The sequence below is a fragment of the Lycorma delicatula genome, chromosome 9 (genome assembly GCF_047948215.1).
Source record: "Lycorma delicatula isolate Av1 chromosome 9, ASM4794821v1, whole genome shotgun sequence".
Lineage (NCBI taxonomy): Eukaryota > Metazoa > Arthropoda > Insecta > Hemiptera > Fulgoridae > Lycorma > Lycorma delicatula.
In genome coordinates this window covers 111,884,829-111,909,482 of record NC_134463.1, presented here as the reverse complement: position 1 = coordinate 111,909,482, position 24,654 = coordinate 111,884,829, and the positions used below count along the sequence as shown (strand labels likewise).

The window sequence follows — 24,654 nt, the reverse complement described above, 5'->3', positions numbered from 1 at the left end:
GGTAAATTTAATTAATATGGTGATTATGCATAATTACCGGTTGAATTTGTTTAATCGCCTCCAGTATTAGAGAATTTAATAAATATATATCCATTTATAAATATATACCTACATTTATTAATATTGTTACTTATATATTCTTCATATTAAAATATTTTACATCGGATGAGATTACACATATTAACCGGTAATTATACATAATCATCTAGTTAATCAAATTTAGCGTAACATATGAATATTTTTAGAAAAATCTAATGTGGGCATCACATGACTTCCTTATAGAGGTTACAACAGTCCTAAATCCAAAATTTTCTAGATCCTACAGCTAATCGTTTTTAAGTTATGCCAGGTACATACGTACGTACGTAAATCCGTCACGCCAAAACTAGTTAAAATGGATTCAGGGATGGTCAAAATGGATATTACCGTTGGTATCTGAAAACCGAAATTTTCGCGATCACAATATTTCCTTTACTTCACACAAGGAAGTAAAAATATTTCATAAAATTTATTTTCCACTTCTTAAAAATATATATATTGGATTTTTTTCATTAAAACACTTTTAATTTGTATTGCTTGTAGCCGGGAACGTCATGCAATACTTTTTAAGCTATTCTTTTCTAGTATTATTATGTTTTGCTATTATAAGTGGGGCTGCATTCTACTAAAATGTTTTAAAGAAAGTCTTTGTTGTAATTAGATTTATATTAAATACTAGCAGTCTTTGTTTTGTTACATAAGATCTTTCCTCGTTTGTGTCAAGTCGATTTTTAATTTCAACCTTAATCCTATTTTTTTATAATTTTATAACCTAAATAATAAAATTATGCATCTTGTTATTTATTATGTTTGCTCTATTTTAATATTAAATTCTTTATTTTCCTTCCTCTTAACTTTCAAATTTAATTATCTTTGTTTTATATATATATATTAACAGAAGCACAAGCCATTCAGTACAAAAAAAAATTCAATATGAAGGTCGTAGAAATAAATACACATACAAACATAAAATTTTTAGAATCGTAATATTCAACTTTCATAAATCTTCAGATAAACCAAATAGAGTACTACAATATTACAATTATTACGTAAAATAAGAAAACATAAACCAATGACACGACGTCACGTTTCAGATGTGAAACTCTATCTAGTACAACTACAAAACATTACCTACAAACTCATATGATCCACACTATTGGACTGGTCAATATATACAATGATGCAATGGTTTATACCCTTCAGTTCTCCGATTATATTCACCGAACTAATAAATTTTATAGCATATCATGTAACCAAATATCCAGCCATTTCTTTACAAAACAATATCTAATCGTACTTTTAGTGATAATCATTCACTACTTTATTTATAAGATATTATATTATACTAGTACACAATCAACTTAAACCGTTAATGTCCGACCTGTCGTTAATAGAATTTTTACATTTGATAGTATGAATCATTTCAAGAACCAGTCTCCTAGTATTATTTACGTCATAATTAAAACTTTTACTTTCTCATAATTAAAACTGTGTTTACTTTCTTTTCCGCGTTTGGATAATGCTATAACTTCATTTTTCCCGTATTTATATACCTACAAACGCTTTTTTTTAGTTTTTTGCGTGGTTTGCCCTAAACATTATTCCTGACAGTCATTACAGTGAGTGCTAAATACTAGGTTAGACTGTTTAAACTTTTCGATTGGCGATATCAATTTTGAGAAAAAGCGGTTAAAATATATAAATATATTAGTATATATTAGCCGGTCAGGGCTCGATTCGCTCACCCGACCGCATAGCCAGGAAGCTCCGCCCCTTGGACTCTCGACGCATTCGTATCCTCATGTTTGTGACAAAATTAATAGCTATTTTACAGATATTCATTAAAGAAAAAAAGAGTAAGAATTCTACTTAATTATATTTCTGTTACCATAGCAACAGAAATATAATGACGTTAAAGGATTAATATACATTAATCCTTACATGTATACAGACATCAGCGTTACATATATACACATGGTTCGTATCAAGAAGCATGGTGCTTCTATACTTACTTATTTTTGTAAAAAATTTCAAAGAAATTATTTCTACAATAGTTTTTAATTTAAATATAAGAAGATAATAAATATAATTAATGTTAATATAAACAACTTACTGTTTTTATTATACAATACAATTTACTATACAGTTGTTCAAATTTTTCTGCTAGATGGTAGCGCTCAACAACGGCTGTGCGCAGCCGCCCGGTGCACCAAGTGGTTTGTTCTGCGCCAATAGCAGCCAAAATTAAAATAAACGCACATACAACAAACAAATCAACGCACCGTGTGTTTTTATCGGATATATACGTATATTTATTTTTATTTTCAAATTGAATTTCTCTCATATTTATAATATACACTTTTTTTTAAGTCTTTTAGTAGTGCCAAAATAAAAGCCATAAGCGAATCTTATAACTTTATTTTTTTCTTCTTGTATAATTATTCTCAAATTTCTTTTTCAGTTTCAACATTCCTTAATCAAGTTCTATGTTGATAAGTAAAACATGTTGAAATTACATCCTTTTTGTTTTTTCACCTTTTACTGTTATAATAATAACATAATTATATATAACTTATCCTCCTATATAAGATAAAACTGTTTACTTTTCCCCTTACTCTAACTAAAAAGATTAATAGAAAAAGGATGGTGCCACAAAACGGGCAAGACCCTTGTGGACACCTAATCTTTCATCTTTTACAAATAATATAAATTAAGTATAATTAAGTTAAGTTAAGTAATAAATATTAAATTGTATTATAAAACAATGTTAAATTAAGTACGATTAAGTTAAGTAATATTATAATTAGTATTAGGATTACTCCATTAATTATTAATTCTGTAAAAGTGAAAGAAATAAAAGAAATAAAAAAAAAATTAAAAAAATAATTCACAAGAATTTTATAGAAATAATTCTTCTTTCTATACATTTCAGTCTGATTTTCAATAATATATAATTCATTACTTAAGTTTTTTGATTTTATGCATTTAATTCCGTTCTAAGTTAAATGTATTTTTTACAAATATTATATTATTGATTTAACCTATTTATGTCTGCCTTTTAAGATTTATCTAAAAGCTAGAATGACCTCTTCACTTTCATATTTTTTCTTTGAAACAGAAATTGTTTTCATCAAATAAAAGTTTTCATAAACTTTTTATTAAACTGTAAATTGTTCTGTAAATTGTACCCTAAATTGTCCTTTATGTATTATTTCTTTTTTTCCCAACATACTTTTATTATTTAATTCATGAGAGAATATTACAGTTTATAGTTACGGAATTATACCATCAGAAGTTAATTAAAATTAATGAAACAGAGGGAAAAGAGAATAAATTTCATCTAAAACTATAATAATCCTTTGTAACTGCTATGCTGATAATGTACATATAGTACACTAATTATTTTCTAAATTCTTGTTTCCGTTTTAATACACCCTACGTTTAATAATTTTTATATTACATCATAAAAAGGATTTATTTTATAACAATAATAAATTAAAATGGAATACTAAACTAAAAATAAAATGGAAATTTAGGTAGGTATAAATTATAAACATAATCTTTGCGTAAATTAAAGAGAAAAAAAATAACAGGCATATAAATTAACTTTCTGACGTTTCAATAGCGTTTAATCATTCTTTATTCCTACCCATCATCCGCTAAATAAAAAAAAAAGAAAATTATATTTACATTATGTAAATAAAAATAAGATCGTTCTTAGACTGATAAATTATTGAGCACTAGTAAAAACTTAACAAATAATTAAACACCCTTCTTCCAAAATATCAACTTTCCCAAAATTCCTTACATATTAACAAAATGAGTTCAATAAATTGAAGCTGTTCAAAGATAGAAAGTTAAATACGAATCCTACTTAACAGTGTCCAAAAAATGACGCAACTTTATGAGAAAATGAGTAAGTTAAAATATTTACTGAAAGTAGCCTCTATTATGCGATTCAAATTCATCACGACGTTGAATGCTCTTAAAAACATGTTGAGGAATTGCAGCGCCACATCATTCAATTTCGCTCAGCAATACTGGAATGGTGTGAGAATGAGTTTTATAAACAGCATCCTTAAGGTATCCTCACACGAAAAAGTCAGGAGGGGATAAATCAGGAGACCGAGGAGGTCAGAACTCCTTCGAAATTACTTGTCCCACTGATCAAAGTCTGCCAAAGTTCTTTTGGCTGTACGACACGTAGGATTGTTATGTCAAAACCACATGTACTCTACCGGTCTGCAGGTATGGAGTTTTTAAATTGTTGCATCATTTGTATGTAGCGTTCACTGTTCACTGCACTATGAAAGAATGTTATGAAGATTCGTCTACACATTGCACACCAAACACCGTTTTTTTGGACCGCACAAAGGAGACTCGTGCTGCTAATACGGGATTTTCCGTACAATAAATGCGTGAATTCTGTGCATTAACTTATCCATCGATATAATAATCGTACATAAATAAAAATTTGTATAAAATTAATCCGTTTACGAGAGATAGTAATTTTTTGAATAAATCTATCCTCCTCGTACGATCTTTTGAAATATTACATTACATATTTAATATTTTTTAAATGTCTCTCCATTTTACTCGTACAAACGTTACAAAAAATAAAGGTTTGGAATTTTTTATTTAATCTTTTTTCAGGAGAGTATTTTTGTGCTTAAGAGGTTTATTCTTCCTCTGTAATCTCGGTAATAACTGGAACAGTACACATTTTATTACATGAATTGGTATAAAATAAAATTACCATTTTTTTATAAATATTTTATAAATCGATTTATATTTTTTTGCAATAACTACGTAATGTGGGAGTAATATTGGAGTTAATTGTTGATGGTTTTTAAACAATTATAAATATTTACACATCTGTTCACTGTTTCGAGAAGAAAGGCTGTAGATATTTAATTGTGCAAAAAAAAATTTTTTTTTAATTACGCACGCCCGCACACACACATACACACACACACACATATTTAACAGTAAAGATGCATATTTTAATTATCAAATAACATTATCTAAAATATAACATAAGTTGATTCTGAAAATGGTACAATCATTCTGAAGAATAATAAGTGTGTCGTGCCAAGTTTAATGGCTTATTTAAGAAATGAGGAAATTATAAAGTGGTTTCAAGGGAACTTAATCAGTATATTATATTGTTCCAAATAATTAAATTAAAGACTTCCGTATATAACTTACATTGGACAACACTGTTGAGAAATTCATTCCGTTCTACAGAAAGTGCAGTGAATACTGTTACTTCAGAAAATGCAATTCTGACTCGTTTTTTTAAGCATGATTCCTTTTTCCGTCATAGCTGAAATAAAGACATAAAAGAATAGCGTAAAACAACAATATATTTAAAGAACGTCATCAACATACTTATAGAATAATAAATAAAGTAGGACACTTACCTTATTTTATCATAGATACAAAAACGTTTTCGTGAATTTCACGCAACCTCAGTTGTAAACCATTTTTTTAAAATTGTTTACGTCAAATTACATATTACACATAAATACTATCAAGAATAAAATTTTTTATAAAAATTAGGGTGATCAAATTCTTTAAATATATATACTAGTACAGAGGAATATGGTTTATAAACGAATTGACTTTAAAAATATGTATATATATATATATATATATTCATATAAATCAACATGACGTGTGTGATTCTTAATCAAAGCCCAGAAAAACTACTGAAGATAAAAAAAAGGGATGCAAACTAGTACACATGTTCCTTTTAGGGTATAAATAAACACTAAGAGAGGAATGTTTTGAAATTCCGAGTATAAAAGGCTAAAATAGAGTAAAAATGAAATTTTCTATTGTTGCGTGTAATCTTCTTATAAATATCTAAAAACCAATTTCTGGATTTCTTTTTTAGATTCCGCGTTTAAAGGGTTAAAATGAATTTTGAATTTTTTTTAACCCGGTTCATTTTTAATTTCTAGGTAATAAATGAAGATATCGACTTGATTTTAAATGTGTTTAATTTTCGAATACATAAATACATAAAAACCACTTTACGAATACACAAAAACCAATTTTTAGTTTTTTTTTTGAAACTGAACCTTGAAAGGGGGTGAAGAAAAATAACAAAAATTTGAACAATGATTGTAAATATTGGGAGCATACAGATGTTTCATCTTCGCCACGCTCCCTAAATATTTCCCATTTCTAAACGGGAATATACTAAATGAAATATACACTCTCTTGGGTCTTGCAAATATTCTTCAGATAAACATCTAAAAACCATTTTCAGGATTTTTGAATTTCAATTTTTTAAAGGGTGCGATGGTGTACGGCGCAGCGGCTTAAACAAAACAGCCAGTACTGTATGTGTGACACGAGTGGCTGCACCTGCCCCCGGTTATTTGACTAAAAAATATAAAATAACAGTAATTAAAAACCATAAATTAAAAACAAAATTAGAAACGAACTACAGTCAACTCCAAGTACTGTTTGTCGTGTAACACTAAGAACCGGGCAAAAAATATTTTTGCCATCATTTAAGCATAACTCAAGCATAAGTTTAATAAATACAATGAGGAAGAATTTTTCGAAATTCCGAATTCAAAAAGTTAAAACCAAGTATACCTGTATTTTACATTTTCGTGCATTTCTCAGCAACGAATTGAGATATCGATTTTTTATATATTTACATATTACTGTATTTTATATATATTTTCAATATATTAAGGATTTCTAATCTCTCAATCTTATTTGAAACGTTGATTGAAGTGAATGAAATATTTGACTAGCATTTTGCGACGCATAGATTTTTAAGTATTTCTTTGATCTTTTTAATCTGTGTCTAATATAATTTATAACAATGGTAATTGCATATTGAAATATTTATATTTTTCGATCTAGCAACACAAAAAAAAACTGCCAATGTAGTTTATAAGGAAGTCCTGAAACAAAACTAACTCAAATAGAACTTTTCGGTGCTAGAATCTAAATCCAACCTTTTCAGGGCCATTTGTACTTAAGCGTTGGGCACAAAGTAGTTGTTTATCTATATTCCTTCTATATTTTCGTTATCAGGATTTAACGAAAATCTTAAAACAATATTCTGGATTAAATATTTTTTTTTGTAAATAGAAGATTGTTAAAAAACTATTGCGGGTGATGCAACATTGATGTAGTGGGCCTACATCAGACCTCCAGACTCCAATGGACATCACCGTTGCGTCGTTCGCGGATGACACAGCAATCCTGGATATGGTTGCTAACCCTATCGTAGCTTGTATTAAACTGCGGACAATATTGGATCTAATTAGTGAATGAATTTCTAAATGGATAATGAACGTTAATCCGGCTAAGTCTACACATATTATGTTTGCGATGAGGAGGGGTAACTGCCCGCGAGTTCAACCTAACGGCATTTTTATCCCGGATATCTAACTGCATGCGATACTTAAATCTGTTCTGCGATATTTGAGGTATATCAGCTACTGTAGGGTTTTGTGCATCATCAAAGTTTTTTCATTTCCTTTTTCTACTTGCTTTTGCTGATTCATTGTTCAGCAGCCGTATGACCTGCTAGGCCGAAAGGCAATAGCACCGAAAGGACTTCAGGTAACGGACTGAAGTCCGTCCCCTGACGTCCTTCAGGGAAATCACTTGGACTGATTTTTATTGGTCTTCCCCGAAGTATTTATACTCCTATCTTCTTTATCTGTCGGACCACACCCTAGTTAAGCGTGAAAACGATCGACCGAGCCCTTTTGTTTTCATGGTTTCCTAACCTGGTCTCGGTAATTCTTCTCACAGAAAAACATCTGTTTAGGTGTGTCAGTAGGCAGTATTAGAAAAGACCATTGTAAAACGGACCTTACCAAAAGGGTTCCTTTTAGTCCGTTTCTGGATTCCTCCCATTATTACATTTTCTACTACTTTCTTCTTAATTGGTAGAAATACGTTACTCAGGTCCTATATACTATTCTTGTTACAATATTTTGTTGTTTAAAATGACAAATCAAAAACATAACTTTTTTTTTATTTTTCTCCTAATACAGGTTATTAGATCATAAAATATTATTTTTTCCTAGAAGGATTTCAATTTGTTATTTTATTACATTTTATTGGAAGAACTAGTAAGGTTTTTAACAAACTGTAGTGCAGTTAGAGCTTATAATTTAGGTTCATGTTAACTATTTAATGTTAAAGTGTTAACTATTTAATGACATGGTAATATACTGGTAATTAATTTTATTTTTCCAGTTTAATTTTGAAATGTGAAAATGGCAAATAAATTATTGCTTATTCTTATTGTGGTTCAGCATTCTATAATAATTTTGGTGATCAGGCCTAAATTTTTTTAACAATGATCAAAATAGTTAACTAATTTGCCTCCAATTTTGTATTGTTTTATATTAACGTTGTTTTTATTAAGAAATTACGAGATCTTTCTTGTTTGTAATTGTAGTATTTAAATTATCCTTAAAATGATTACTTAATTAGTCAGTATAGGGTTATAATTTTGTAACTTGTAGGAGTTTCATTTGCAGCTGATTTTTTGAATGTTTAAATTATGTAGTTGATACGATTTACAATAGTTTAGTATTTGTTTTATACTTTCTGTATGCTAGTGCTAGTTGTGTGCGAATGTTATTCTGTACGTTAAAAATGAATAATGTAATGAAAAATATTTTTATTTTCTTTGCTAATTTTATAGCGTTAACAATATGAAGTGAATTTATATGGTTTAAAGTAATTTATTATTATTTTTTTTTTAGTTTCTGTATGCTAGTATAACTTTAATCTATATATACAAAAATCAATGTTTGTTTGTCTGTCTGTTCCACTTAACTCGAGATCTAACCGACAGATTTGTCTAAAATTTTGCAGACCTACACTTTGAAGCCCTGCGGTGAACATAGGCTAATTTCTTTGGACCTCTGACATAACGAAAATTTTACAACGAAATTTAAAACACTTTATTTCTTCTTTAAAGCTTATTTAATTTTCAAAATGACTTTGATTTTCAAGAAATTTAATTTTTAGCTAACATTTTTTTTCAACATTGAACTGATTAATTTTGAAAAGGGCTGAAGATTTAACGTTCAGTTATTCCTAAGTTTCAATTGATTTAGCGCACATGCGTATGTAATTTTTACGATTCATTCATTTACAATTTTTTACAACTGTTTAAAAACATAAATAAATAGCTGCTTTTGATTATTATGTGTGTGATACTAATTTAAAGTGTGTAAAGTATTTAACTACAATCTTTTAAATTCTGTAATTTTTTTTCAAAACATCATACTATGCCTAAAAGACATTCTTCAATTGGGAGAAATACAAAAAAAGCACGTATGATGAAAACTGTTCGTGCGGCAGAGACTGAAGGCGAAAGACAGTTAAGATTGGAAAGCGACCCAATACACACAGCCTAATCCCGTTCGACTGAAACAACTGAGCAACGGGAAATTCGTTTAGAAAGCGACCGAATACACACAGATCAATCCCGCTCGACTGAAACATCTGAGCAACGGGAAATGCGATTAGATTTAGGGACGCAGCCCCCATGTCGGTAAATTAAAAAAATGGATTTTCTGTTATCAGATAACGTATCTAAATTTCATGAAATTTTTTCGAAAAACATTAAGCTCTTAACTTGGAGTAAAGTTGATAACGTCAAAAATTTTCCAGTTGAAAAAAGAACTTTGGAAACCTGGAAAACCAAAGCGCCGAGCAAAGCGAGGCCTGGCTGGGAGGTCCGGCGAAGCCGGGCCGAGCAGCTAGTAATTAATAAATTTTATATTTTAATTTTTAACTTACCTGTATTTTATTTTAAAACCTCGTAAGTTATGACAATCTTGAGTCAGTCAGTAGCAAAAACTCATATCTTGCATTCTTTATATAAATTAGAAAAATATTAGAGATTTGTAGAATAAACTGTATTAATTATACTATTGTAATTCATATTCAGTATGCATATTAACTAAAATATATCCAGATTTCAGAAAAATTAAGTGTTAAATACGTTTTTTTTTTAGTCTCCTGAAAAAAGTTTTTGGAGTTACGAGGTTTTGACTTAAGCCGACAATGTAGCAGTATATAATCAAATAGAGTAGCGTAACGAGAAGGATCAATAGGGCAAACAAAATATGCAAAAGCCGTGACCTTCAACCGTCGATCGATTACATAAATGCTTAGACTAAGTTATACCCTCAATCAGAAGCAATTAAATCGTATCAAGATTATATTTATGTTATTAACTCGTTTTTTATTATCCTGAAAATGTTAATTAATATCAGGCAGGGCAGTTACAATGCGTGTGTAAATTAAATGCGCAGGTACACTAAAACGTACACGCATGAAAAATAATTATTCTTAGCTGTAACTAATTAATACCCTTTTTATTACTTTTTTAAGGGATTAATTTTTTTATAAGCTATTGTTTTCAGTGATAAATTGTTAGTTAAGTATGATAAAAAAAAAAATATTACTCTTAACGTAAGACAAGAGGAATACAACAGTATAGAGTGTAGGACGAAACAATTTGACACGCCTCCTTGGATGGTGGTCTCACGAGATAACGCTGAAAAATGAAGTAGTGACACGTTTAACCCTTTCCCCCATCATCCATGATGTACACTCGTCAAGTACAAGGAGACAAATACTCTTTCGCTTTCCTCCTTTTTCATTCTCTCTCGCTCTAATGGCTTAAATGAAGACAATCCTTTACTGTCTTCGCAGGATTTTATGACATAAAATTTTAATATAAATCTTATTTAATTTTTTTGTTAGAATGATGATTAACATTTGTTTTTTTTTTTTTTTGATAAATCTTCTTCAGTAAAATTAATTAAAATTATCTTGACACTTTTATATTCTTGACAATTTTGGCTTGATGATATTATTTTCTAATCCGGATTGTTATTAATAAAGAGAAATTATTTTTCTTTTACTACTACCACAAAGTTTTCCCTTCTTTTTTATGACATATCATTTTATATTTTTAAAAGTGTAAATTTAAAAGTATAGGTTTTCATTAAACATAGCTCGGTGATCAGGACGTTTAGAAGAATGATGTTCTCGGGTTGTCATGAACGCTATTCTCGGTTTTAGTTTTACCTTTTTAGTTGTCTCACTGACTTTATTTCCTGAGCCATTAATTAAGTTTTCTTTTAAAGGATGTAGAGACAATTTATTTACAAGCTACTGGTAATAGTTAATATTAAAAGAAAAAAATATTTTTGGATTTAGTAAAAGCGCGTAAAAAAGATTTTAATAATGGAAAGTGTGAGAATAAAAAAATAGAAAGAAAATAAAGAATACAACTCGAAATAAGTTTAAAAAGAGAAAATCTAGAAACAAGAACAAGGTGGAACAATAGAAAGAATTTTTAGAATAGTGTAAAAGGTTCCGACAAAGGTGTATTAAACCATCAGACTTGAAAGAACAATGGGGTTAGATCAACTGCTGTTACGTCAGGACATGCCCTAGGCCAGAAAGTATAAACCTTACCAAAGATCAGTGAGTGAAACTTCTATCTTTTTTTCTGTTTAGCCTCCGGAACCACTATGAAGTAATACTTCATAGGATGAATGAGGATATGTATGAAAGTAAATCAAGTTTAGTAAATGTACAATCTCAGGTCGACCATTCCTGAGATGTGTGGTTAATTGAAACCCAACCACTAAAGAACACCGTTTTTCTCGAAATATGAATATTCAAATCCGTATAAAAGTAACTGCCATTAATAGGATTTGAACCTTAAAACTCTCGACTTCGAAATCAGCTGATTTGCGATCACGAATTCACCACTAGACCATCCCGGTGGAACAGCGAGTGAGACAGGGTGCGATAACAATTGACGTGAATGTGCAGTAACATTTGGGCATATAAGCGTCCAAGAATATACTGATGGAATCAGAACATACTGGTGGAACACTCTTCCACCAGTATATTCTGATTTGTGATAAAACTGTAACAGCGTTCCGTCTCCGATCGAGTACGAGAATCTTTTGGGTGAGTTCATTATAAACAGGGGAAAAGTATCATTATTCAATAATAAAAGTAAAACTACCTTTCCTTGTACTTAGTAGAAGTAAATAATACTTGATGTAAGTTTGTTATCGATTTTATCATTTCAATCTTCTTATTGTTGAATAAATTTTTATTAGTTTTTATTATTACTTCCGACGTGTATTGTAATTTACTTATTTTGTAAATAGTAAGTTAATTAAGAGTAAAAAAAATGCATTTGTAAGAATTTTAATTTAACCATTTTCGCAATATCCTTTGTTGAACTGATATCACACAACATAAATAAAACTATTTAAAAATACATATATAAAATAAATTTTAAAGAAAAGTTGGTGTAATGATTAGTTAATACTTCTAAAACAGTTACTCTCTGGTTTGATTTTTGGCAAAGGCTGTGAAATTTTCTTTATTGTTTTATTTATTCTCTTCTTTAAATAACGTGTGGATCACATCCAAAGTTGTACAACCTAGCAGGCAAAAGTAGAGTAGAAAGCTTATAACTCGATTAATAGAATATTATTTATTCAGTATACTCAAAGAATTCAGTGTAGATAAGAAAATAATATATATTGTAAAGCAAACACAAAACAAAATCGAAAGTCAAACTTAATTGAAAATCCTGCAACTATTTGAAATCAATAACGTGTTAGACAAAGATTATCTTCACTTCTTTTAACTGCAGTCTTACGCAAAGATTACAAAAGAATAATGAAGAAAAATCTTCTAAAAAAAGGACTTAAAAAGTCAAACCAGATTAAACAAAACAAAATTTGAACATAGATTGCATAGCCTTTGCATATGTTCTTGAAGAAGATATATTTGCACATTCCTAGTAGAAGATATAGAGAGAACAGAGGAAGAACCTAACGTCCTGAAGAACATAACGGAAGAAAACACACTACAAATATTTTTTTGAAAAAACGGAATATACAACAAACATAAAACAAGTTTCTAAATATCAACAATGAAAATTTAGAAAAATGAAGAAAACAGAACAATACAACAATACCAAATACCCAGATAAAAATGAAAATAAAGCATCAGCAAAATACATATATGAAGATTATATGCAACTAAAAAAGAATACCTACGATGGATAATATTATTCATTATGCGACAGTAATTCCACCTGAAGTCGTATATGGTGGTGAAAATGTAGAACACTAAATTAGGTAAAAGTAGACAAAATAAACATTAGCGAGAGAAGAATTCTAAGGAAGATATTAGTACCAAATAAAACGGATGGGGATTGGAAAATATGATAAAACAATGAACTGTATATCAAAACAGATAGATTAAGAAACATCTTACGAAACCAAAAACTAGCTTTTTATGGAAATTTAACAGGAATGGGCGGTAACAAACAAACCAAGCTGATTTTTGACAACTATGATAGAGTAAAAATTAATGTTAGATAGTTCAAACAAATTAAAGATCTCAGAATTACTGTTATAAAACATTCAGAGTTAGGTAATATACAAAAATTCAGAAAGAGGATACATGACTCTTAAGGGATCCAGAAGCAGAAGAGTGTAGAAATAAGAAATTATCAGAAGAGAAAAAACACTGCTTGAAAATATAGGAGAGTTGGAAGAATAGGAGACCTTCTCATCAGTCTATTAATAATAACCGGCGATGATAAAAAAAAGGAAATAAATATTATAAAATAATCATAAGCGGTTTAAGTTAATAAAATGATTGATTGAATGGACTCTAATAAAGAAGGGATAAGCCAAATCAACTGTCAATAAAACTATATGTTGTAAAGGTGGCAGTAACAGGCACCAATAAAATCCATTACTGTTAATTATTTTTAGAGCTCGTCATATTAATAACACTAAAAAAAAACACATGATTTTGTCGTTTCTTTGATTGTTTCTTTTATGGAAATTGCTGAACATAGCAAGTAATTGATAATTTAACATAAATCTTGTTCATAATCGGTATTCATTTAACGGGAATTTTGAATGATTAACGAGAGATTTGTATAAATAAAGTTTAAATTATTACGGTGAAGATACTGATTTCATTTATTGCTTACTGCAAATCATACGGCATTAGCAACAAGAAGCTTAACTCACTACTACAAAACACATTGAAACATTACTCAGCTTTTGTTATCTTATTTTGCTCGTCTCAAAGGATAGCCAAATCACCCGGCTTTTGACCCAGTTCTTAGGAATCCTAATTTAAGGAAGTATGAGGACCGTCCACGCTGTACTGCGCCTGTGGGTGTCCGTACCCGACGTCTGCTGCAGCGTATAAATGTTGACACTCCCTCGTTCTTTCCATCATTTCCATGATCATATCCTCCGTGGAGAATATACCTTGTAAATTTTACATTTGACCTTACAACATACGATAAACGATCAACACCACCTACTGTTTTCCAGCAAATGTTTCAGTATATTCTCACCAAGACGAACCCAGACACTGATGGGTCGAAACAAGACGGTACCGTTGGTTGTACTTTTGTTGTCAATGAAAAAACTTATGTTTGGCCTACCGGTATTACGAGTGTGTTCACCGTTGAACTACTCGCTATAAATAGGGCTCTACATATCGTTTACCCTAAATATAGGAACATTCTTATTTGCAGTGACTCGTGTAGTGCTATCCAGGCGTTAGAAAACTTTTATTCCAAACATCCTGTCGTCATTGAAATTTCCGATGCAATCGCTGAGTTAGGTAATCGCAGCACAGAAGTAATTTTTTACTGGGTCCCTAGCCACGTAGGGATTCTTGGTAATGAAAGAGCAGATTATGCTGCCAAAGAAGCGTGTATTCAACCTCCTTTCACCAACCGAGTTACTACCTTTGATTTTATTAATCGTGTAAAACAATCACTGAGAGCAAGGTGGTAAAGTGACTGGACGACTAACGTCGATAAGAAACTCCGACGGATTAAGGATTCAGTGTTGCCATAGGGCAACACTGAATCCCATTGCCATGGGCCATGGGGTTGCCATGGGGGCTTGCAGAAGGTCTCGTCGTGAGGAAGTGGTCCTATGCCGGTTAAGGATAGGACATACGAGGATCACACACGAATACCTAATGTCAGGAGAAGTCCCACCCCTGTGCACACGATGCAACTGCCGCATGACTGTGCACCACATTCTCGTGAACTGCATATGTTATGCGGCGTTGCGTCGTAAGTTTAATCTACCTAGAGACATCCGTGATCTCTTGTACAATAATAACGAAATTTTGGACCGGATATTTCGGTTTTTGCGTAGTACCAGGTTACTGCAAATAATATAATATTATCATATATATTTGTATGCTAGAAGAGCTGTTGATAATTTTTACCCTTTATTTTCAATTTTGATTTTTTTGGTTCTATGTCCTTAATTTTATTATCCGACAAGGGAGCCTTTTGCACAACCCATCGGAATTTGGTAAGTTTTATATAGTTTCTTTATTTGATTATTTTAACTTTTATATTTTAAAGACTTCGTCTGCAGTGTTAGTTTTGAGTTTTATTTTACCTTCTTGACTCTTGTTTTAATCAATTTTTATTATATGATTAATATTAACTTTACGCCTTACTAGTTTTATTATTTTGGAGTTATTTTACCCTTTTGGTAATAAAATTCCGGGAGATGATAACGCCCAGGCAATTTTCGCCCACAAACAAAAAAAAAAAAAAAAGCTCAGAGTAGCAATTGGTATCTGTTTTTAAAACAATATAAATTTAAAAAATTTTTATTTTAATTATTCATATAACATCATATTTTGTTCTCGGAAATCTGTTTGATGTTTATTTATGAATTTATTAGATTTTTAAATGAGTGTTTATTTAATTTAAAACTTATAGATTTTATAAAAAAAAAAAACGTGAAAAAAATTATGAATTGGAAGTTAAGTACAGTATATATAAAAATACTTGATATCGATTGGTAGAAAAATTAAGGTACTATTTTGAAATTGCCTTGTTTAAGATGTATTATGAGATCAGACATTGATTGAGAAACCACATACCCAAATTATTATATAAATAAATACTTATTTATATGATAATTATATATATATATTAGATCAGTTATTAGTTGTGATATTTTACTATAAAAAAAAATTAGAATGCAAACATAAAAGGTTAATTAAAAAATTATAAATAAGAAAAACAGCAGTAATGTAAATTAAATGAAGTAAATAAGAATATACTTCTCAGGACTGAATGGGTTTAGGTTAGGGAAGTTGCCTTTCACCGATACTGTTCAACGATTACATTGAAGGTATGATAAAGAATGTATTAGATGGAAGAAGAGAAAGAATAAATATAGGAGGATGAAAAATAAGATGCATAAGATTTTCTGATGATATGCTGATTCTAGTTTAATGATACAATTGGCTTCAAAAATTGTTAATAGTCCTGGAGAAAGGAATGAAAGAGTGTGGAATGAAAATAAATATAGAAAAAACTAAAGTAATGGAAGTAAACAACAAGGACGATGTAGTGGTAACAGGTAAAGAAAGAATAGAAAAAGTAAAAAATTTCAAATTGTTTGGTACTTTGGTGACAGAGGACTGAAAAGAGCGCAATGGAAATAAAAGAAAGGATAGCAATAGAAAAAAAGCATTCATTAAATAGAAGAAATTACTAGGTAGTAAAAATGTGGAGTTAAGAAACTTTAGTTAAATATTATAGTAGTAGAAGGTATCAGTGGTCTGCTATTTAACAGATCCTTACACAGCACTGGCTCTCCATTATTTTCTATTTACAACTAATCTTTTTGTATGAACGTAATGTCTTTCTACCTTAACACCATCGAGCAGTTTCCGTCTTCATCTTCTTCTTCTTCCTCGCTTACTATTCACTGTACCCTCTTAGACAACCTTTAATAAACAGTCCTTTCGTAACACATTTCCAATCTAGTTTCTTTTTTTATCTCTCAAACTCTGTTTTATACACTCTCCCAGTCTCTCTTACACTTTATCTTTTCCATCATCCACCATGTCCACATTTTGAAAGCTTCTAATCTTTTCTCACCTTCATTGCTTAAAGTTTACGTCTCCACCCTATACAAAACATTGGGTGAGTCTAATTCCTCAGATGTTTGTAAAGCTTCTCTTTCTTCTGAAAGCTTCTTTTGCAATTTCAGTGCTAGTTTTTGTTTCCTTTTTCCTTTATGAAACTTATATCATGACAAGTAATGTTCCCAAGATATTTAAAGGACTCTAACTGTTCAATTTCTTCTCCTTTTAGGTTAACTAACATTTTTTTCATATCCATGCCAACCATCATACATTTAGTTTTTTTGTTATTGATTTTCATACCAAAGTCCAAACACACATCAGAATTCCAGTAAGTGTCTTGATATTTTTTCCTAGCATCACTATGTCGTCAGCAAATCTACTCTCTTCCCACCAAAATTTCCCTTTCCTTTCATGAATTTTTCTATGATTTCTACAAGGTAAATGTTAAAAAGGGCTGATGAGAGAAAGAGATTATAATTATAATATTAATATTAAAATATTATCATAAACAATTATAATATTTTTTTTGTATAAATATTACAATTTTTTTTTGTCTTTAGTAAACATCCAGTATACTATTTTTTTTTTTGTCTTCAGTCATTTGACTGGTTTAATGCAGCTCTCAAGATTCCCTATCTAATGCTAGTCATTTCATTTCAGTATACCCTCTACATCCTACATCCCCAACAATTTGTTTTACATACTCCAAACCTGGCCTGCCTACACAATTTTTCCCTTCTACCTGTCCTTCCAATATTAAAGCGACTATTCCAGGATGCCTTAGTATGTGGCCTATAAGTGTGTCTCTTCTTTTAACTATATTTTTCCAAATGCTTCTTTCTTCATCTATTTGCCGCAATACCTCTTCATTTGTCACTTTATCCACCCATCTGATTTTTAACATTCTCCTATAGCGCCGCATTTCAAAAGCTTCTAATCTTTTCTTCTCAGATACTCTGATTGTACAAGTTTCACTTCCATAAAAAGCGACACTCCAAACATACTCTTTCAAAAATCTTTTACAATAATTAGACAAAAAAAAAAATTAAATTATAATTTCTATTTTAATACAACTTTTTATGAAAAATTAAATTTTAATTTAAGACGTATTAGTAGTCACCTGATTGTTTTAGAATTATATTTTAGATTTCAAAATTCTAAATAAATTTTGGAAGAATTTTCGATTATTTTAGAAGTAAATGAAATGAAGTTTAAAATGTTAATACGCTATGACGTAATTCTAGAATCTATGTTTACATATCCCGAAATAAAAAATAAAATATATGAAACGTTTTCCAAAAAAGAGTCTTCTTTAAAAAATTCAATATATTGATAAAGAAAAGGGTAGAATAAGATAAAAAAAGAGTATCTTACATGAATATGCAGAATAAATACTGTACATTGAAAAGGCTGACTTTGAATGGATTTTCTGGGAAAAAAATAAGAAAAAATGAATGAAAGGACGAAAAGAAAATGTATTCATAAATGTATGAAAGCGACCGAAAGAGAAATGCATTTAACAACTTTTGATAAGGTGCTGCACCAATACTATATTCCACTCAATATAATGGAAGATAACAACAGTACACACACTCTCTCTCTCTCTCTCTCTCTCTCTCTCTCTCTCTCTCTCTCTCTCACACACACACACAAACACACACACACACAACATTTTAATCATTTTAGTTCATTTTAATCTTGTTTATTATTACCATTTTTTTTTTTTTTAATTTAATTTTTTTGCTTCACCAACAACAATAATTGGATCATACTTTTTAATATTATAACATGGTTTTAAATTCAACTTAAAAACGTTTTAATATTCAAATTTTAATTTAAAAAAAAATAAATAATATTATCTTCGATCAAGGATAACATTTTTTGCTAATAATCGATAAAAAAATGAGGAGAAAAATTATATATTCTAGAAGGGGAAATTTAAGTACGAGAAAAAACTCCATCCATTGAAAAATCGAGATCAAACATCAAAGAAGTGGAATCCATCATTCCAATAATATTTTAAGAAATTGGAACTTTTTTTTACTCGGATAAAAACAGTAAAACAAACATTTTGAATTGACCAAATCAAATATATTTTGCAACAATTTTATTTTTCATGAAACTGATCCACCAAAATCGGACTCAGGCTTCTTAAAAGAGCGACTTCTACCATCCTCCGAACCGTACGCTATGGTGAAACTTATAACTTGTTCAGTAAGACCTCCTTTGAAAGTGAAATGAAGAATTTAATGGCATACATCATACAAAAACCGAATTATATTGTATGCTAAAAAGGCAGTATATATAAAACGATAATGATTTCAACATAGACATGCAGATGTGTAATATGGAATTTGGCCGAATCAGTTAGTTAATTTTAACGCTAACGGCTCCTCTGCACTATCACCCAGTTCACCATTCTGTTGTTGAAATTTAATTAAAAACACGTAACGGTTACGTGTTGATACTATTAACTAACTGCAACGGAGCTTTATGGAAGGTGCTGTTGCCCAGTGTCTGGCTTTTCAGTTTCTCCTACGTGCGGGCGTTCCCGTTGCGTGCGAGCAGTACCGTGAATGGTAGGGTAGCAATGTGTATGCTGGACAGCCCCTTGGGGAGTGGGCGTCTGTCCACGCTTGGGTAGGTGGCCGCCGATTATGAAACTCTGGTGCCCCGAAGCTGATAAGTCCCGGCAGGTACGACTTGTAGGTCGCGCTTGTTACAGGCAGGCGTTTGAAAGACTGTGTCCCGGCGAGGTGACCTTCGGGTTGGTTCCGTTTGTGGCAGGCAATGCAAGACCGAGTCCCGGCTTCCAGGGTGGGGTCTGGTTGTCGGACCTGGTGGCTTTGCACTGGGGTTAGAGGCAGGGCAAGGAAAAGATTTAACCGGCGGGCTGACTTGTCGGTCTAGATTTATGGCCGGTGGTCGGGGAGGCCCGTTTGAGTAGACAATCCCCTGGGCTGTGCTTTGCTTTATTGTGGATTCGGCCCGGGGGATAGGGTGAACAAAAATTAACTAATTGCATGCACACTCAATACACAAATGATATTTGCAGCTGAATAAAGACCACCTATCTAAATTTTTTTGTGATTTCCAAATCAGTATCAAATCAAACAAATAAAAATATGAAATTAAATTAGCTTAAAACCATAAATTTATTAAAAGAGATATTTGATTATTAACAGTTTATATTTTTTCATTTTTAACAGAGTAGTTTAAAAATTAATAAATATTAAACGACTCTTTTCAAATTAAGTGGAGCTTCATTCAAAGGACCTTTCGTAATAAATTATCGGCTTTCTCCTTTGCAAATTATCCATTATAACTGTTGCCAATGGCAACGAACTTAAATTGGTTAGGAAATCCCTTAAGCGAGTAATCGAATAATACACTCAATCTATCCTATATGTTTTTCTTCTTGTAGTATGTTATGCTTTTGTTAAACTTCATTAGAGTTTTTTTAAAATTCTTGAAGAGTGTTGAAACTTTATTGTATTAATTGTTTAATTAAATTATTTTTTATGTTTCGTGCACCTCTATGATAAATTGCTAAATTTTATTCTGCTGTTATATGTAACGCCTGTTTTTATTCCTTGTAATTTTGTGGAATGAAGTACCACTAATCTATCGGATATAGTATTGTCACATGTTCGCGGTTCGACCAGGTTATTGAGAGACTAACAAACTAAATATCCCTTATAAATACAATTTATTACTCTAAAAATATATAAAATAAAAGAAATAAATAGTAGTAAGTAGAATTAACATACAAAATAGTAATTAAAATCCAAAGGACAAGATTTGTTTAATGACAGTTAAATTATAAAACCTAGAATACAGTCCAGTTTAATAAAAACGTTATGCTGATGCTAAAACTTAATATTTGAATTGCCCAGTTAAAATAACTCTTACTCTTTAGTAATCCTTAAAAAAAAATAGACAAAACTTTTCACACTCTTCCTAGAAAATTACAACTTTGTTTAAAATTAAGGCTGTATCTTTGCGTTTTATAAACAATTAATTTTTTTTTAAATTTTTAATAGCCACTTTGGGACTATTTTTCTAAAAATTATTTTTTTATAATGCCCTCTTGAATGTGGGAGCGCCCCAAAATGAAAAAAAAAAACGTTTTTAAAATTCATAAGTTTTCATTTTTAAAACATATTTTGTAAACCAATAAAGTCACTAAAATAATATAACACCCCTCCCCTAATGAGAAGCTCTCATTTTTTTCAGATTTTTTAAAACCAATTTAATGAATATTTTAATTATTAAAAAAACGCCCTCCGATGCAAGAGCTGTCAAATTTTCAAAAAGTTGAAAACATATTTGTCAAAATTGTTATGCTAGTATTCTAATAACGTTTTTATCTACCGCAGAAAGGCGTAACCAGAAAGTTTTTACAAAAATGAATTACCGGCTTTTTTATATATATTTTAAAGATGTGTTTGTTATCTAATGTGAATTTGTTGAAGCCAAGGAATCTAAATAATTTATTGTACTGAAAAATCTCAGCAGTAAATTAAAATTGGCTGCAGTAATAAACATAGGAAGGAATTAATAATTCTTTTTGATGAAACATTTTCTACCAAATTCCTTCTTCTTAGGAAAAAGTTTGGTAGAAAATGTTTCATCAATTTACTTGTGAGTCATTTAATACTTAATAATTAAATTTATTATCACGTTAGGTATGTAATGCTATTCAAAGGGTGCAAATATAATTAGTAAAAATTACAAACTAATTCTAAATGAATAGAAATAATATATACAAAAAAATCACATTAAAAATGCTAAATTTTCTCATTTAATATTATCGATTCACTAAGAAAGCTTAAAATTTATGCTTTTGTTCTTAAAAATAATAAGCTTTTCCTAATATCGGATGAGTACTGAGCGAGTAGAAACTACAATAGCGATTGTTTTATAATTCATGCTAAGGTTAAGAACCACCTTTCTGTTTAAAATACAGGATTAAAGGTCTCTATATAAAGATGATTGAATTTTAATTGGTAGATTTACTCCATCATCGAATTTATACAACATGAAATACCTACATACAGTATATGAAAAGCAGTATAGTATCTTTAGTGTAACTTAAGTGAACATTAGCTTCAGTATCAAATAGAACAAACAACATTATGTATCTTAGATAAAACAAATACACTAAACTTCTTGATTCAATTATTAACAAACATACTAGGAAATCCATAATTTAAATGGATTTACAAAACGTAAATAGAAATATTAATTCAAATAGTAACAAGAGAAACGTCAACAGTTGTGTTACTCAACTTCTTCAGGATAACTAGAGAACGTAAAAACTCAATCCCCTCCTACAAGTAATGAAACTGAAAATTATTTCTATCATCATGACCTCCTTCTCTTGAAAAATCACCTTTAGTAAGTATTTTTTTTTTATTATTTAATGTTATTCTGTTATTAAAATATTATTTATTAACAGCCTGGATATATTTAATTTGAAATTATCCAAAAATGATACTTTTTTTAAAAACCACTTGGGATTTATTAATTTTTGATTATTTGTTTTGTAATTTTTAATTAATATGTTTAATTAATAAATTATTATGTTTATTTTTTAACAAGTTTATAATGAATTTTCTTTGTCAAACTGCACTGTTTTAATAGCAAGTAAGGGCAAAGTACTTACCCTTAAGGAAGTGGCTATTTTGAAAAATCATTATAACTGAAGTAAAATGCAACAAGTCCAATATTTAAAAAACTACAAAAAAATTGAGAATTTGTTGAAAAACAGGCTTAATATGTTATTACCATTATGTAAAAATGGTTTTAAAAATATTTCCTGAAAAATATACTTAATAAATAAATAAGTAAAGAAAAAATATTCTCTCCTGTATAATTTTATATCCGATACTTGGTGCTTTGTACTTCCGGTGTGCAGATATATGTAAAACTATAAATAATATAATATTATAAATAGAACCCTAGTAAAAGCTATATTTCATGAAGACTATCCTGACCACCGTACGGGAAGACGATCCCGGTCCCCACATCACCTCTTCCGTTCATAGCCCTGTTGGGCTTTATCTGTTGTGCAGGTCATCTTTTAGAACCTCTAAACTTGATAACACAACATAGTTTTGCCTCTGTCGGGATGCCATCGATGCAAATGTCTCGGCAGACATTTGTATTTACACAATCTATGGCACAATCTATTCACCTTCGTATGGCCTCTTTTAACCACGACTATCTACCATAATTTACTATCAACCCTCAACTATCAAATCAACTGATTCACGGAAGCGCGATCCCCGCGCCTTACTCTAACACCGAAGGTTGCACACAAAACTCTTCCTATAACTAACTTCAATTAGACTATGCATTTAGATCTTTACTTGACTGAGTCATTAAAAACCAAAAATACTATCCTCATACCAAGAAAACAAGCGTTGATCGCAACAACGAACATTTTTTCTACAATTCAATTTATTCAAAGTCCACTTGATTTACTTAAAAATCAATAAAAAAATTCACAATTTTAATCAGTCTCTAATGAAAACATAACCTATATCTCTCTCTCCTCTGGTCCGCTTTCGGAAGCAAGAAAAATGCCTTTACACTACCACATCACAGCTCCATCACAGAGTCCTCCACACACCTATTCTCATCCTAGAAATAATATTTCAGCTAAATGGGATTGATGCCAAAACGCCTATCTTGAAGAAGTAAACACCAAGGCCGGCCACTAACCACCCGGGTTGCTATTCTATCTACACATGTACAACAGCATCAAACACCCTCAACCATCCTACGCAGGGCTAAGAATCTAAGGAGACCAGCAAATTACGTTCCATTCCCTTTCGGTTTTCTAATAAATTTGCAGATCGCAACCAGATTTGGTCTTCATTTCATGAATTTCATGATATCCTGGTTAATCCTGAAGCCATCCTAGCCCCCAAAATAATCTTAGAAGGACGCTTAAAGAAAAATAATGCTACTTACTCATTGCTTTTTTTTTTTGTAAATTTGGAGAAAACATATGATATTGTAGAACGGAATAAAATCTTAAAAGATAAGAAAATACTGACGTAGTCTGTACAAGAATCAGATAGTAGTAATAAGAATAGGTGATGAAGAAAGAAGAGTGGGAGACAAACAAGAATTTGATCTGTTTCCAAAACTTTTTAGTTTGTTCATACAAAAGAATAACATGAGAATCAAAGAAAAAAGTTAAAAGAAGTATTTAATAGTATAGATTTATTTCTATAAAAGAGATTCATTTTGAAAATAAATAAGTACAAAACAAAAATAATAAAACGAGACACAAAGAAAACAATGAAAAATTAAATATTAAAATAGGTGAAAGATAAAATACTACGACATGTAAAACTTACTTAATTTAGATTAAAAATGCCAAATGGATTAAATAAGGTTGAAATTGAAAAAAAAAAAAAAATAGATTGTCACAAACACTAAAAAAGAGCTTTTGCAGAAAATAAATAAATGTTAGTTAATAAATTTATTTTTTTAAAATTCATTACAGATACTCAATGTTTGTGCGTAAGAATATGAAATGTAATATTTGTAGCGTATGAAATATATCATGCCTGAAGGGGATTCAAACACAGGACCTCCGAATGAAAG

At 30.2% G+C, this 24,654-nt stretch overlaps 1 protein-coding gene and 1 long non-coding RNA gene across 5 annotated transcripts in view; one reads left to right on the top strand and one right to left on the bottom strand.

Annotated features, from left to right (window-relative positions):
• LOC142330220 (corticotropin-releasing factor-binding protein) overlaps window positions 1–24,654 on the top strand; it is a 395,376-nt gene that overhangs the window by 259,706 nt on the left and 111,016 nt on the right. The gene's annotated exons all lie outside the window — the stretch shown is intronic.
• Window positions 1–24,654, bottom strand: part of LOC142330221 (uncharacterized) — a 373,896-nt gene that overhangs the window by 259,714 nt on the left and 89,528 nt on the right. For all 4 annotated transcript variants that reach the window (XR_012757732.1, XR_012757735.1, XR_012757734.1 and 1 more), the window contains one exon: window positions 5,248–5,365. This is a non-coding gene — a long non-coding RNA (uncharacterized LOC142330221). The remainder of the gene's footprint in view (window positions 1–5,247; window positions 5,366–24,654) is intronic.